The sequence below is a fragment of the Schistocerca nitens genome, chromosome 4 (assembly GCF_023898315.1).
Source record: "Schistocerca nitens isolate TAMUIC-IGC-003100 chromosome 4, iqSchNite1.1, whole genome shotgun sequence".
Lineage (NCBI taxonomy): Eukaryota > Metazoa > Arthropoda > Insecta > Orthoptera > Acrididae > Schistocerca > Schistocerca nitens.
The window spans coordinates 277,030,134-277,048,254 of record NC_064617.1 but is presented as its reverse complement, the minus strand read 5'-3'; the positions used below and the strand labels follow the sequence as shown (position 1 = coordinate 277,048,254).

The following is an 18,121-nucleotide window of genomic DNA, read 5'->3' as shown; positions in this document are numbered from 1 at the left end:
GCACAAGATTCAGATTAGGGGCTCCGAAAACCCACGTAACACATGTCGACAGACCGGTATAGACCGAAGCTTAACGTATGGTGTGGCCTAATGCACAACAGGGCGATCAATCCATTTTTCTTCGCAGAGAAAACTATAACGGGAAACGTAAAAGTAGAGATGCTCGAAGGGCTCCTGCAAGTACAAATCGAAGGGCTGCAGCCGTCCACATCATCTAGCATGATGGTGCACCCCCAATTTAGTAGCCTTTAGACGGACGCGCGCCCCACTTTCCGCACCTTCCTGCCGGCAGGAACGACGACCAAACCGTGGCGTGCCGAGTCAAGCTGCAGATCCGTCTCCCGCGAGCAGGTACGCACGGCATCCCACTCAGGTGCGTTGCTCCTGGCGTTTCGAACAATCCGACAGTACTGCGCGGCACCCTGTCAAATGCAGGGAAACCGCGTTCGAGCGATTGCTGCTGCTGAAACGTACGTCTTTGGGTAAAAGAATACAGGCACAGTATAGCATTTGCGTGTAATTAGTGAACTGCGCGATAATTTTCCACATTATTATTAAAACTAATTACGGACGGACTGTGCCTCGTTTAACATCTGACTGGATTTGATTGAGTAACAAATTAGCAAGACAGGTACAGTGGTGAGAAAAAGCATTTCAGCTGAGAAACGCCTAGCAGCCGTGCTGAGGTCTTCAGCAACTGGTCGCTCTTTTGAGGACTTAAAATGGAGCACAGGAAATTCAGCGCCATCATTATTCGCTGTTATTCCAGAGACAAGCAAAGCAGTATATGATGTTCTGGAGTTATACATAACTAAACTAAACTCCGTCCGAACAGGCCATGAAGGCCCAACGGTACCGACCGGCCGCCGTGTCATCCTCAGTGCACAAGCGTCACTGGATGTGGATACGGAGGGGCATGTGGTCAGCACACCGCTCTCCTGGCCGTATGTCAGTTTACGAGACCGGAGCCGCTACTTCTCAATCAAATAGCTCCTCAGTTTGCCTCACAAGGGCTGAGTGCACCCCGCTTGCCAACAGCGCTCGGCAGACCGGTTGGTCACCCATCCAAGTGCTAGACCAGCCCGACAGCGCTTAACTTCGGTGATCTAACGGGAACCGGTGTTACCGCTGCGGCAAGGCCGTTGGCTGGAGTCATACATACCGCATGAAAATAAGTGACTACGGCTATCTATCATAATTTCAACCATTCTAGTGTTACACTTACTTAACTTTTGAATAAACAAAATTATGCGCAGGAATTATGCTAAGGGATTTCAAAACAGATGACAATATCTAAACTGTGGCGGAACAGTGGATGGAAAACATGTACGATTTGCACCTCCATCTCATTCAGGAGCCAAGTACTAAAATCGTATTGTTACACGTCTATTTTTAGCATACAGAAGTACATGGAGTAAGACTTTTATAGTCTCTGTGAAGTGCACCTGAACAAGTCTCGCATTCGGGAGGACGACGGTTCAATCCCGTCTCCAGCCATCCTGATTTAGGTTTTCCGTGATTTCCCTAAATCGTTTCAGGCAAATGCCGGGATGGTTCCTTTGAAAGGGCACGGCCGATTTCCTTCCCCATCCTTCCCTAACCCGAGCTTACGCTCCGTCTCTAATGACCTCGTTAGCCGGCCGCGGTGGCCGTGCGGTTAGGGCGCTTCAGTCCGGAACCGCGTGACTGCTACGGTCGCAGGTTCGAATCCTGCCTCGGGCATGGATGTGTGTGATGTCCTTAGGTTAGTTAGGTTTAAGTAGTTCTAAGTTCTAGGGGACTGATGACCTCAGATGTTAAGTCCCATAGTGCTCAGAGCCATTTGAACCATTTTTTAATGACCTCGTTGTCGACGGGACGTTAAACAACACTAACCTAACCTAACCTGAACAAGTCCCACCACTCTCATTACTTTCCTGGCACTCTCTTGACGCCTATGGGGAAACAGAATCAGCTGGCGCTGACACGATTACGTTGCACCTGTTGTTTCACACGTCCGTGCGGGGATGCGGTTTGTGGAGCAATTGACGACCCAGTACTGTAGTTATTAATGTCTCTGCATAAATTGCTTGTATGCAGTCCATTTTCCTAACATTTTTTTCAACGCTTATTCCAGTTGCATCATATTCATCTACAGCGTCCTTCGAAGTGGACTCTGCTAAAGCACGCCAGCAAATCGTCATGAAGTCGCATGTAGCCTCTTTTAAATTTGACTTCTGTTTAATTCTATTGTCTGCAGCACGTTTGAGATTTCGGTGTGACGATTCTAGCTGAGAAGCGAAACCTGCTTGTATTTTCTGTTTTACTGTTTCCTGCAACAAGGCACGAGTGGACAGAAATTGCTAAGGGATTTCAAAACAGATGACAATATGTAAACTGTGGCGGAACAGTGGATGGAAAACATGTACGATTTGCACCTCCATCTCATTCAGGAGCCCAGTACTAAAATTACAAAAGCTTTTTATTTTAATGACAACTGTAAACCCGAATTACGAGTCTGTATTTGTTGATGAAGGGAAAATGGAGGAATTCCTGATCGTGGAATAACTAAGTACAAAGATGTATACAGCAAATTAAAGGGAAAAACAGTTGTATTTACCCGAAAATCACGCGACAGTAAAACAGGTATTTGGTTTTTGTTGGAGATGGAGCTTTAGATGAAGCTTTTCCGTTGAGTGGAATTCTTCTTTTTTAAATCGTACTCGCAACAAGAATTCGACCATCACAAAAGAACCTTTAATTACAAGTTGTCTCGTCCTCGGAATGTCGTAGAAAATGCTTTCGGCATCATTCCTTTCGAGTGTCAAAGACAGCTATTAATACGAAGCCACACAAAATGTGTTACTTTAGCTGTCTGTTTTTTGCACAGTTTTCTAGGGAAAAACAGTCGAGCCTACCAACCACCATCAGCTGCGGATATAGAAGACACCGAAATCTTCTCAATGTCAGTGCGTAAACCATTTGTCGACAAGCAATATGCAATTATGTCACCTTAAGATGCAGACAAAAATGCTAAGCAGAATAGAGAGGCATACAAAAAGTACTATGTTTCAGAAGGGACTGTGCCTTCGGAAGAGGAAATGTTGAGATTAGGAAGAGAATAAGACTTTTTATCTAGATGTTAATTGTTCAAATGTTCAATTGTGTGTGAAATCTTATGGGACTTAACTGCTAAGGTCATCAGCCCCTAAGCTTACACACTACTTAACCTAAATTATCCTAATGACAAACACACACACCCATGCCCGAGGGAGGGCGCGAACCTCTGCCCGGACCAGCCGCACAGAGATGTTAATTAAGCAGTATAATCTCAGAATGTAATTTATTGCATTCGTTTATTAATTCAATATGAACTCCTTTAGTTATCTTATGTTACAGCTCTTGAAATATAAAACAATCAAGCACTTACTTGTTCATTTCCTTCGATACGTTGTTGCTCTTCAACAATGTTATCATTATCGTGATGCTCTTCACTTACAGGACGCTCATCAGTGTAACCTCCATGTTTTCACAGTCTTCTAAAAAAAAAAAAAAAAAAAATGTTCAAATGTGTGTGAAATCTTATGGGGCTTAACTGCTAAGGTCATCAGTCCCTAAGCTTACACACTACTTAACCTAAATTATCCTAATGACAAACACACACACCCATGCCCGAGGGAGGACTCGAACCTCCGCCGGGACCAGCTGCACAGTCTTTGACTGCAGCGCCTGAGACCGCTTGGCTAATCCCGCGTGGCACAGCCTTCTCCCTCCATATTTGATATACTTGACAACGGAACTTCCTAGTCCCTAATGAGTGTTCGAAGGTCATAGTATCACTTGACCTACCACAAAAACTGGTTTTCATAAAGTCAACAGTTTATCGTTTATTGGGGGCTTTCGTTCATACATTGCCTGCTCCGGATGCGCTTCAAACAAGGATGTTGCCGGTACACGTAACTAGATTCAGTAAGGAATTCCTTCGTCCAACAGTGTGAGTCTGGTTCAAATGGCTCTGAGCACTATGGGACTCAACTTCTGAGGTCATTAGTCCCCTAGAACTTAGAACTAGTTAAACCTAACTAACCTAAGGACATCACACACATCCATGCCCGAGGCAGGATTCGAACCTGCGACCGTAGCGGTCTCGCGGTTCCAGACTGCAGCGCCTAGAACCGCACGGCCACTTCGGCCGGCTGTGAGTCTGGCTTGGTCTTTTATGTAAGTGTAGCCGTGTAAATGCGAGGTCGTTCGGTGCAGCAACAGTTTTGCCCTCAGACGGAGATACGATTACCTGATTACATACCTGCGTGTCGAGAAACAAATCACACCGGCAGAACAGTCCGAGCAAAATTTGAAACGTTTGGGGCGTGCTGAATTACACAGTCCCTGAAAAATTGACGGGTCGTGATGGAACCATCACACGGACTCCTAGCTCTCCTGATATCAAGCCATTAGACTTCTTTTCGTGGGTTGACGTCAAGGATCGCATATTCACAACATCAGCCAACGGATCAATCAAAATTGTTGATGCTGCAGAGCTGAGCCATACATGGGCACAACTTCAATACCCCCTTGCTGTTCTACGATCGATGAGTGGGTCACTCGTTGAAATTCTGGCATATCAAAAAGCAAAAGCTTTGCGACCTGCTAAACGTTCTACAACATACTACTAGTAGTTTACAAGTTTTGATTTTTTTAAATGGTAACGGAACTTTATGGACACCCTGTGCTACGAAGAGTTGCAGAATATGGAGTAAATGACATGGAGGTAAACCGTTTCCGGACCTCAATCTATGTAATAATTTTGTTCTCCTACCCTATAGTTTAACTTAAAATGTCAATTATTCGATTTTTTTCGCACATTGTTAGAGGAGAAAGCCATGTTGTGTACCATAAAAAAACATAACGTTCTGTGGAATCGTTAAGAACTCCTAAAAACAAACGGAGCTCACATAACATTAGGTACAGATATTAACTGCAATGAGCTTTTAGGCGTCAATTTAAGTGTTTATCGAAAGTATATGCTAATAGGAAATAGAGGAAGCGTGTTCGTCGAGTATACAAGAAAATCAACTTCACCGAAACAGAAACTGAAGATGTATGCCAGATTGTTTGCGCAATACTCAATATGCAGGATGGTCACAAACGTATAACTTTTCCCTTCTATAGATCTCTAGGCTCATCTCCAGAATGTAACTGAAAACTTTAAAGAACATGATAAGTTCCCCAAACATATTGTCAACATTATCATCCATCAATTGATTGGGATCATTAGAGTTTTTTAAGATACAAAACTCTGCGAAAATATTGAAGCACCTACTCTGAAGTCAGAACAAAGACTCTGGAAGTCTACTCATGGAAAATTGGAAATTTGTGGTAAGTTCCTATGGGACGAAACTGCTGAGGTCATCGGTCCTTAGGCTTACACACTATTTAATCTACATTAAACTAACTTACGCTAAGGACAACACACACACCCATGCCCGAGGGAGGACTCGAACCTTCGACGGGAGGAGCCGCTCTGAACCGTGGCAAGGCGCCCAGACCGCACGGCTACCCCGCGCGGCCTCCACTCACGACGGAAACACATTAGATCTCATGACAACAAACAAATACGACTTTTTTGAGGATGTCCGCGTTAAACTAGCATCAGTTACCATGCAGCGACTGTAGCAAGAATGTATTACTGAAGTACGAATAGTGTCTACAGTAGGTAGAAAGATTTACATTTTCAATATGCTACATAAAGAGTCGGTAGTGTCATATCTCAAGAAGAAAATTGAAACATTTAGCTCTGTGACCCAACTTTAGGAGAACAGTTGACCAAGCACTGGATAGATACATACGTAATAGAACATTTCATGATGGGACAGAGCCATTATGGTACACAGTCTCTCTAAACGAACACCTAAAAAAGCAGCAGCTACTACACCGTAGTGGTAAAACAAATCATAGAACTGTAGATACGGAGATGCTAAATGAACACTTTATCGCAAAGCTTCTTACAGAACCCAAACAATTTTGGTCCTTTGTAGAGGCTGTCAGTGGCACCAAAGTCAGTGTCCAGACACTCATGGATTACGCAAGAACTGAAATTGCAGACAGCAAAGCAGTGGCACAAATAACGAGCTGCGCTTGCAAATGATCCTTTACAAAGAAAAATCCAGGAATGCAAATGCCCCAGTTTAATCTAGCGCTCTACAAAGATGAGTGATATAAGTACACGTATTAGTGTCAGTGGCTTTGCGAAACATCTGAAATCATTAAAATTAAACAAAACTCCAGGACCTAATGTAATCCCTAACAGGTTCTACACAGAATTTGTACCCCATTTAGTCTCTCTCTTAGGCATAGTATATTGCACATCCCTCTAACAATACATAATGGCCAGTAGCTGTAAGAAAGGTCAGGTAACACCCGTCTCCGAGAAGGGTAGCAGAAATAGTCCACAAAAAAAAACATCCAATATCACTGACATCCACTGTTGCAGAATCTTGGAACGAAGCAGCAAAGTGACTACAACATCATCGCAGGGGATGTTGACGTCCAGAGTCCGCTGTCAGTAAACAAGCCGTGAAATCAGCATGGTTCAAATGGCTCTGAGCACTATGGGACTTAACATCTATGGTCATCAGTCCCCTAGAACTTAGAACTACTTAAACCTAACTAACCTAAGGACATCACACAACACCCAGCCATCACGAGGCAGAGAAAACCCCTGACCCCGCCGGGAATCGAACCCGGGAACCCGGGCGTGGGAAGCGAGAACGCTACCGCACGACCACGAGCTGCGGGCGAAATCAGCATGCGCGGCGCAGAAAAGCCCGTTCGCAAGCCACGAAACCTTGCGTATGCACGCAGGCAAGGTGCTGGTGCCCAGCGGAGCTGTCCCGGCTTCGAACCCACATCGGTGTGTTGTCACTGGCTCCCTGCACCTGACGATATCTATGTGCCGCCAATGCGGGTTCCCACGCTTTGCTAATCTGAAGTAATCTCTTTTGATTAAATCGTTTTCTATGTGTATTTCGACCTTGTTTATATGGCGGAATCCCAGTAGGTGGAGGCAGATTAAAGGATCTTGGTTATTCCATAGTCCACGTGTGTGTCTTATCTAGACAGTGGACAGCACAGTTTTTTCACATGACGTATTTATTCTTAAGAGTTAGAATTTGCTGACAATATCAATCAATATTTTTATATGTACCATTTTCTACAAAGTCTCAGTCACGATCTATGCCCTTACGCCAACTTCCTGTAAGGGCATGTACATCCAGTTGGTAGAAGCTCTTGTCCTGTGCTCATGGCTACGTTTTCATAGTATGAATTACGCTCTCATCATATCCGAAGCGCGTCCCACGTACAGAATCCTTAAATGCTCCAAACCGATGGAAGTCGTAGGCGCTAGGTCTGGGCTATAGTGTGGGTGCGATGATGTCCAACCCAATTTGGCCAATTGCCGAGATGGAGCAGAATTTCTTTTAGATTTTTGTGAGAATGAGCACGTCGTAACGGTTCTTTAGTTTGTTCAGAGTCTCCACATATGTCTCCAAATTGGTGCTTAACTCTTTTGGGCCTGCCGCGGTGGCCGAGCGGTACTAGGCGCTTCAGTCCGGAACCGTGCGACTGCTACGGTCGCAGGTTCGGTTAGTTAGGTTTAAGTAGTTCTCAGTTTTAGGGGACTGATGACCTCAGATGTTAAGTCCCATAGTGCTCAGAGCCATTTGAACCATTTTTGAACTCTTTTGGTAACGCAGTCACAAGAGTGATGTCATTACTAACACACAATACTTGTCGGCAGAGGGAATTGCCTTGATTCTTTTTGCTTTTTTTGTGACTGCGGGTGTTGTTATACCAGTGTTCACACCTTTGAATATCCAAGAGACACAGTCACTCCACACACACATTTCCAGTGATCACCGATAGCAGTAGAGCCAAATGCCGAGCTGTGATCTGCACAAATAACGAAATCCACGCGATTCACCACGTCGTGAGCAGTGGCTGTGACAGGACGTCTCGAACGTGAGCGATCATGGAGCTCAGTTTCCGCACCTCTTGACGATTTACCTCTCTTTGCCAGTCGCCCAACAGTGCCCCTATTAACTGCACCATTAACATACACTGCTCACAAACGTTTATGGATGTTCAACGTGGTTTCTTTTTCGACGATCAAGGATTCGATTACAGCACGTTATTTGTAACGAGTGTCATACGTAGGTGTCACTTTTATGGCTCACTACGTCTCCGCCATCTGTCAGAATTTTCCGACTTCGCATATCTGCAGAAGAAACATCTAAAATGATTTTTTCTATACACCGTATGATTAAGTTTGAGGTTTCTAAGCGAATCACGTTTTTCATTTTGTCAATTTTAATATTTGTTAACTTACTTTCTACTTTAATTGCTTCTTTAATTGCTTGTCCATTCCCTTTAATAGAATTTATTATTCCTTTAAAACTGGCTGATATTCTCTTAAATATCTCAGCAACATGTCGTCCCTGTCAGTAAGTCTTTCTCCATTATTTTCACTAAATGATTCATCATCCCTATCAATGTCTGCTGACACAGTTACATTTGGCCGGTCATATCAGAACCATGGTGTTCTGAGTGTACTTGAACCGTGTGCGTACAAGCTGTGCCTTCTATTATCTCTGAACTATTTTACACTTCTGAAACATTTTGCATAGACGAACTACTGTCATGTAATTCTGATACATTTAATCCTGAGACTTCCTCATGCGACTCTGTCCCTTGAGACGAGTAATTAACCACCCTATTCGTTAGAACTATGACTTTGTTACTGTCACCCATGTTTGACAAATTCTGTTATGACTAAACTATTTAATATTAACTAATCTACTGAATTTTTGGGCTCTATACATTCGTACTGCTCTATGCTGCGTTGTGGCGCTCGCCGCTCTATTCTGCAGGATCTAAGGGGTACAATTTGACCACACACCGTTTTACATCACAAGGTCGTCTCCGAAGGCTGTCCACAATTGCACTTTCTGTCCAGGTATCCGATTTTAGCGGCCTCCTCCTAAGGTGAGAATTTGCCCCGCCTGCCTTGTTGTGAGTGAACTCCCACACCTGGCATCACTCTTGCATGCGCTGATGAAGCCGCAGCTGCCACTGCACGCTCGCCTGCCTGCCATTTGCGTCGTCTGTCTAGAAAGTGCAGTGAATTATCCTGTTCTTGACGTCAGTTCTTGACTGTTAATGTCCACAAAAGTCGCAGGATATTCTAAAAAATGGTTCAAATGGCTCTGAGCACTATGGGACTTAACATCTATGGTCATCAGTCCTCTAGAACTTAGAACTACTTAAACCTAACTAACCTAAGGACATCACACAACACCCAGCCATCACGAGGCAGAGAAAATCCCTGACCCCGCCGGGAATCGAACCCGGGAACCCGGGCGTGGGAAGCGAGAACGCTACCGCACGACCACGAGATGCGGGCTCAGGATATTCTGTACTGAGCACTGCTCACCAGATATCGGCCAACTCACTTCTGTATCAAGTTCACCGTTCACATTCCTTACATTTCTAGACTGTTACAGTCACCAAAATCTCTAAAAATCATTCCAGTGATCCCCACGAGGGATGCCATGTACAACGCTCCCCATACATTGGTAACTATGTGGGTCCGGCGTCTGTCTGTAATAAACCGACCGTACATATGACAGTTGTGTTTGGAGATGTACAAATCCACCACACCTCACCAAGAGTATCTGTTGAGATCTCCAGCCTTGTATCTCCTGCAGATGGTGTCCCTTTCACAGCGGCTGATATCACCAGGTCAAGGACTCCTTGACAGAGCACTGTTAAGCGAAAATCGCGGGACTGTGAAGAACTTGACTACAGTAATGAACACTTAAAGCAAATTTTAGAGATGCCAGCTTTAATAACTGTCTGTAATTCCAGCCACAGCACAGTATCAAAACATTTTTATAATCACTGATGTCACACAGCACATTACTCATAATCCATGGTATCTACCTCCATAGCCACATTCACGTCCGATTTAATAATTACGACTATGAACACTTTTCCAGCCGTTTTGTTTCCCTTTGATTATGATATTGAGTTAAATTGACTATAATTAAGACATTATGTATTAGTTTGTGTGAAGCACGACCAACACACGACTGTTCCCTTCGGCCAACACCGCAAGATTCCCCCAGCAGTGGCAATAGCGTACCTTGTCTCAAACTGTTTTTCCAATGAGGGGCTGGATACTTCTTACGTTTCGGGTGCTGGCAACCAATTGCTAGCGAGGACATTGTTGTCAGGTGGATGACACCATAGTACATCAGTAAACTGCCACAGTGGAAGTTCCACATCATCAAACCGCCACGTTTATCCTCTGCCCAGATTCAAGGTCTTGGGCAGTACAGCACGACGTTATGAAACCAAATTTACACAAGTGTGAGTCTCAGTTTTTCTCTATTTCCATAAAGAAATAAATGCTAGGATGAAGGGAGATCGCACATTCTAAAAATGAAGAAAGTGTTATGGCTCAAGTTGCTGCACCACTAAGGTCTCATCTACATACCTTCAAAAACAATTGCGTTTTATAACTACTGACTGAAGTGCCTAAGGTCGGCCTCTGTGGCCGAGCGGTTCTAGGCGCTTCAGTCTGGAACCGCGCGATCGCTACGGTCGCAGGTTCGAATCCTGCCTCGGGCATGGATGTGTGTGATGTCCTTAGGTTAGTTAGGTTTAAGTAGTTCTAAGTTCTAGGGGACTGATGACCTCAGATGTTAAGTCCCATAGTGCTCAGAGCCATTTGAACCATTTGAAGTGCCTAATTCTTGAATTCTTCCACAAAACGTTAGCTGTTATAGGGGGCAGGGGGCTACTCATAGCAACAGCAACAGCATCACTTTGTTCAAAATATTGGTTGTTGAATCAAAAGTAGGTCGAGGTGATGTTCGAAGAGATGTACTATGTGAAATAATGTACCAAGCTTTTACAACACTAACAGCAGCATCACCTTTTCTGTGTCTATAAACTTTATCTACAAACCACAGTGAAGTGCCTGGCAGAGGGTACTTAGCACTATAAAACTTGTTAGGATTTTTTGCTTTTTCTATTCCGTATGCAGCATGGGAAGAATTGCTTAAATGCCTCTGGGCATGCTGTAATTGTTCTAATATTGTCCTCACAGTCCCCGTGGGAGCAATACGTAGGCCGATGAAGAATCTCTGTAGATTATTCACTTAATTCTGGTTCTCCAAAATTTGTAAGTAGACTGTCTTCAACAGTTTACTAATCTAGAGTCGTCAACATTTACATGGCGTCCTCCCACAATTCAAACGAATCTATGACCATTCTGCGCACCAAAAATAAGAAATCTTTATTGTTTGAATTAAATTCACTGAAATGAAATGAAATGAAATGATTGATGGAGACGAAAAAAGTAAAGACGCAACTACATGAAAACTATTCAGAAATACTGAATTTCAAATGTAAAATTATGTGAAAAATGAAGACGATAAATTTCAGTGGACTGAAATCAGTTAATGCACAGGGTGTAGCAGCTAACTGTAAAACAGACCATTCCAAACACACTGCCTGACAAAAAACATGAAACACCAGAAGACATGGTCGGATGTCAATGTAGCTTCATGCACATACATACCATTGGCGGGTGTGTAAATGATTAAGAGTTGCAGTTCTCTGGGACAGGTAGAAAGTCACCAGGTGCGCTAGTGTTGTTCCCGTGTCGCGCTATTACGAAGCACGGCAGGGTATAAAAGAGGGGTGAATAGTGTCAGATGTTGAATGATGACTGTGGAGGGCACTGTGACGCCTCGTGCTCATGAGATACACTCGACAGAATTAGAAAGAGGTCTCATTGTGGGTGTCCATTCTAACGGTTGGTCTTTTTATCATTCCGTATCCAGATCTCTGGGGCATTCGGGTATGACAGTAGCCCAGTGTCAGACTACATGGGAACATGATTAGAGGCATACTCGTCGTTGAGGTTCTTGTCAAACACATCTGACCATTAGAAGGGAGGCCCGATTTATTGTGCACCATGCACATTGTAATGCTTCACATCTGCTCCTGACATTCTGCTCCTGACATATGAGAACAAATAATGGAACCCCTGCAATATCTGCGTCACTGTTGGTCAAAGACCAGCAACAGCAAAACTAGGGACTTACCGTCGCATGCATATGTTGCCTTTAACACCACAACACGGACTGCTGTGTTTGATGTGGTGACCAGGAAGCATGGACTGCTCATTAATAGCATTACTTTGTGTGCAGCGACGCATCACAGTTCTGCGCTGCCCTGGACGACCATCATTGACGAGTATGGCGAGCTGGGGAAAGGTCCCATTCTTACAGTATTTTGGAGAGACACAGTGGGAGATAAAACGAAGGAGAGGGAAGGGATTACTGATGTCAGCTGCATCGAGACATTACGCGGCATCAGCGGCGACGAGTGAAAATGTATGTGTACCAGACCGGGATTCGAACCCCAGATCTCCTACTTACTAGGCAAGACCTGTCCGAAAGAACAGGCATCACGCATAAATAGAAGTTTCATTTCGTTTCGTCCTCCTCTTCTGGTTCTTCACTTTTTTTGTCAGGCAGTGTGTATTCAATGAATGTTACGGCAGCTGTCGAGGGGTAACTTTGCAGACCTTCCTAAATTCTACTCCCGAGAGAGTCTACTGACTGGAAACACGTTGGCCAAAGTCCGTTGACCTAAAGGTAATTACATCGACAAATAAGTAAAGTTTTGACCTAAAGAAACATTCTTTCATTACCAGAAAGGACAATTATCATCTTGCCCTAGCGCGAGAGCTATGTACTTCCCATTATCCACCCTTGTTAAAACTGGGTCTGCGATTCTTCATTGAATTTTTACCTGTACATCAGACGTTCGAGACGATGGCTGACTAATGCCACAAGTGCAGCTGTCAGTCTAAATTATTATTTACTTATCTCTCTCGTATCTTAGTCTCCTCATCTTGCTTCAAGACAGTGAAATATGATGCTACTTTGAGTGCATGATATGAAATCAACCTCTTCATCGTTACAACAAAACCACTTATGACTTAAAATACGAATCCTTCTGAGTTACATCAAAATACACCCCTACAAAGTTTGAAACGGTCTAATGTCTCCATCTTTTCATTGACTAAAAGGCCGTTGGAATTTGCAAATTAAACACGCTACTGAAAAGTGCAAAAAAATAAATGTAGTACTTTCGCTAATAGAAGTCAACGGGGAGCAGACCGGATGGTCTGACTGTCGTTATACCGAGCTTTAATACGGAGACATTTCAATAGCTATGAATCGGATTCTGTTTGCATGTTATCACCCCTTCAAGTGCTAATACAAAGCTCTCATGATCTGCCTTGGAGCCATGGTCTCTGCACGAACGAATGCCCCACCGGCAGAGTTGAACGAATCCTTGCTTCATGTATGGCAACCTATCGCTGAGGAATTCTTGTTCAAATAAGCTGAGTTCACGGAAGAAAAGCTCTTAGCTAAATTTCTAGTGGTAACCGGCGCGTATTTTAGTTAGAGATATTGCCTAAACCGATGCGTCCTCCCAAGTACTGCTGAGTTTGCAATATCCGTTAAGTACGGCTACATATAAAGACTGCAATAATCTACCAACTCATGGTCTGGAGAATGAGTCTGGTACTAAAGCTGAAGACAGCAGCCAAAGAGCCTGTATCCACTCAGATCTTTTAAATATTTATAGATACGACTAAAAAGCGATATGAATTGGGAGGCACACGTGAAATCACTTATAGCGAGGATGATTAGAAGATTTGTTGGAAGTGTTCTGCAAAAGTGCAGTTTATCTGTAATGGAAACCACATACAAGATTCTAGTGAGAGCGACTTAGTGTGTTCCACAGTTATCAGTTCCTATCAAGTGAGCATTACAGCAAAAACCGAATGTATTCAGCGACGCACTGTTAGGATGGTAGAAGGTCGATATAGACAGTACAGGATGTAACAAAAGCGTACTGCCAAATTCACAGGAAAAATTCCCCACACATAGAGGAATATATGGCCAAGGGTCTGAAAACGCTTTATGTCCACATTAGAGCTCATTTTCTACTTCTCTTCATACCACAATAATCATGGGAGACAAACGCAAATGGATTGAACCATTCTCAACAAACAGAACGTAAAATGTTGTGCCCAATAATTCAAATAATGTGGAAAGAGAAAAAATGTTAGTGACAAGGGAGAAATCACGAAGGGAGTTCTACAAAGTCCAGTTTTGGGTCCACTCCTATTCCTTATTATCAAAGATTTTCTGTCAATGTTTGTTCCGCCGTTCTTGGTGACTGCTTGTTAGGGCTTCATGTCCTTTCACCAAAGCTCAACGGAAACACCACGCTTCCTAGCTGCTCTTCTAGAACATGTGATACAAAACTTGTACTTCATGCACGATGGAGCTCCTCCTCAGTTCAATCTTAATGCTCGTAAGTTTCTAAATAACAGATTCCCGACAGATGTATAGATAGAGGGTGATCAGTTCCTTGACTTCACGCTCTTCGGCCCTAACCCGCTTGACTTTTATTTTTTGGGGGCCTTTGAAAGCTCTTGAGTATGAAATCTCAGTAAAATATGTACAGAGTCTTCGTGCCCATATTGTAGAAGGCCGTGAAACAATACACAGTTCTCCAAGGATACATAAGCACGTCGGGAATTCAATACGACGGTGGATTGTTACAAAAGGACGTTTTAAACATTTAACTTAGGAAAATGTTTCATACGGCACTGATACGTTCTTTTCCTCTGTGTTTCCCGTGATTAATTTAACATGGACATGGAAATAAAGCGTTTCGGGCCCAAGTTCATACTGATGGAAAAAAATCGCAGCACTAAAAAATAATTAATGTAGAGTAACGAATTTTTGGGAATACATTTGCCTAGGTAACAGAGATGAGTGATTAACATTGCAAGATCAGAGGCTGCTGTAAGAGCTAGATAAGCTACTGCAAATATGAAACGCTGGTACATCAGTAACTGGTGTAACCTCCAGAATTTTGAATGCAAGCACGCAAACGTTAATGCATTGTGTTGGACAGATGGCGGGTCGCAGTTTTTGGGACAGATTTCCATGACTGTTGCACTTGGTCAGTCATTACAGGGACGGTTAGTACTGGTTGTGGATGAGTTGTCATCCGATGACGTCAAATATGTGGTCGATTGGAGACAGACCTGGTGATCGAGCAGACGAAGGCAATGTGTCGACACTCTGTACAGCAAGCTGAGTTACAGCAGCGGCATGTAGGCGAGCGTTATCCTGCTGGAAAACATCTCTTGGAATGCTGTTCACGAATGGCAGCACATCAGGTCGAATCACCAGATAGACTTACAGATTTGCAGTCAGGGTGCGTGGGATAACCACGACAGTATTCACGCGGTCATACGAAATCGCACGCCACATCACAACTCCAGATGTAGGTCCAGTGTGTCTAGCACGCAGGCAGGTTGGTTGCAGGCCGTCAACAGGCGTATCTCTAACCAACACATGGCCATCGTTGGCACCGACGCAAGAAAGAGCTTTCATCAGAAAGCACAACAAGAATTCTATCCTGCCCTCCAGTGAGCTCTCACTTGACACCACTAAAGTCACGACGGTTTGGGGTCAGTAGAATGCACGATACAGGGCGTCTGTCTCGGAGCTGTCCTTGAAGTAAATGATTTGTAACAGTTCGTTGTGTCACTATGCTGCCAGCCGCTGCTCAACCTGCTGCTGCAGATGCAGTACGATGCGCCACAGCCGTACGCCGAACACGATGGTCTTCCCTGTCGGTTGTGCCATGTGACAGTCGGGAGCCCGGTCTCCTTGCGACCTTAAATTCTCGCTGTCAGCAATTATGTACGGTGACAATGTTACTGCAACGCCTTTCGGCAGTATCGCAGAAGGAACATCCGGCTTCTCGTAGCCCTATTACACGATCTCGTTCAAACTCAGCGACGTGTTGATAATGGCGTCTTTGTCGCCTTAAAGACATTCTTGACTAACATCAACTCACTATGTCCTGTCTCAGAGGTAACTAACGCTGACGACCGTGACAGCGTGTATTCAAGGCAGGCCTGATGTGCATAATCGTAGTGGCGCTATTAGCGCTACTCTTTATGAGACTGGCGCAAAATTTAAGGCAGACCCGATGTGCACAATCATAGTGGCGCTATTAGCGCTACTCTTTATGAGACTGGCGCAAAATTTGAGGCAGACCTGATGTGCATAATCATAGTGGCGCTATTAGCGCTACTCTTTATGAGACTGGCGCAAAATTTGAGGCAGACCCGATGTGCACAATCACAGTGGCGCTATTAGCGCTACTCTTTATGAGACTGGCGCAAAATTTGAGGCAGACCCGATGTGCATAATCATAGTGGCGCTATTAGCGCTACTCTTTATGAGACTGGCGCAAAATTTGAGGCAGACCCGATGTGCACAATCATAGTGGCGCTATTAGCGCTACTCTTTATGAGACTGGCGCAAAATTTGAGGCAGACCCGATGTGCATAATCATAGTGGCGCTATTAGCGCTACTCTTTATGAGACTGGCGCAAAATTTGAGGCAGACCCGATGTGCACAATCATAGTGGCGCTATTAGCGCTACTCTTTATGAGACTGGCGCAAAATTTGAGACAGACCCGATGTGCATAATCATAGTGGCGCTATTAGCGCTACTCTTTATGAGACTGGCGCAAAATTTGAATAGACATCATCTTCGAGGTGTAGAAACACACCTACCATCTTTCGTTTATGTGACACAATTCCTTCTTGGTGTTGCGATTTTTTTTACTGTATATTCTTCTTTTTACTGTATATTCTTCCTTTATGTGTGAGCAATGTATCCTTAAATTTTGGCTGTATCTTTTCGTTACATTCTGTATTAGAGTGTACCAGAGATTCTCAAGGAGCTTCAATGTGGACACTGGGAGAGAGATAACTGCTGCCTGAATCGTGTATTGCATTTAGGGACCGTGGAAATAAAGTAAGAGAGATCTGGGCGAGTACCTAAGCGTATTAAGCTCACTGGAGAAGATATTAGCCCCTTAAAATGGTTCTTTGGCCGATTTGGAGTGTTGTAGATGACGCAGAACTGGAACCAGGCGATAGCGTGACCCGCCACCGGTGACGTAAGTGAAGTTGTGTGTGCGTGCGAGTCAGTTGTATGGAATTAGCGCTGTAAGATGAGTCGAAGTGAAGAAGTACTACAGTGACGGAAACGAGCTATCATGTTTTTAGGTGTCCATGACCACATTATAATGAATTTGCCTGATTTCTGGGTGTCTCAAGGCGGGCTCTCCAACGTGTCTACTAGGAATGGTGTACCACTCGCTGCCTTGTAACACGGAGTAAGAATACTGTTAGTAAAATGGTTCTAACCGATAGGAACACATCTTGCCAAAGACTTTTGGTTTCAAACCCGACAGCAAATGCTGCTTTCAGTGAATTCGTGCCCATCTCAACCAGTTGCTGAGCGAACGGCGTACAATGCAGTGCTCTAACAGAGGACAAACAAGCATAGTGAAGGCAGTCTCATTAGTAGATACAGAATGAAAATTACTGAACTATATGAAAAAAAACAGTTTATTCAACATGTAAACGTTTTCGGATTCAGGTAATAACGTGTTCGATATGCCTGCCATCATTGGGAATAATGTGGCGCAGATGAATAGCGAAATTCTGCATGAGCCGCTGAAGTATCGGAACATCGATGATGCCGATGACCTCCTGAATGGCTGTTTTCAGCTCAGCAATGGTTTTGGGGTTATTGCTGTACATCTCGTCTGTAATATAGTCCCACAAAAATGAGTCGCATGTGTTTAGATCCGCAGAATATGCCGACCAATCGAGGCCCATGCTAGTGGCTTCTGGGTACCCCAGAGCCAGAATGCGGTCCCTAAAGTGCTACTCCAGAACATCAAATACTCTCCTGCTTCGATGGGGTCGAGCTCTGTCTTGTATGAACCACATCTTGTCAAAATAAGGGTCACTGTGGATAATGGGGATGAAATCATCTTCCAAAACTTTAACGCACCGTTCGGTAGTCACCGTGCCCTCAAGGATTATCGCACTGACTACTCCGTGACTGGACATTACACACCACAGAGTCACCCGTTGAGGC

General features: G+C 44.1%; 1 pseudogene; it reads right to left on the bottom strand.

The window, feature by feature from the left end:
• Nucleotides 1-1,029: 1,029 nt before the first annotated feature.
• On the bottom strand, nucleotides 1,030-1,147 carry LOC126253913 (5S ribosomal RNA; annotated as a pseudogene).
• Between the last annotated feature and the right edge of the window lie 16,974 nt (nucleotides 1,148-18,121).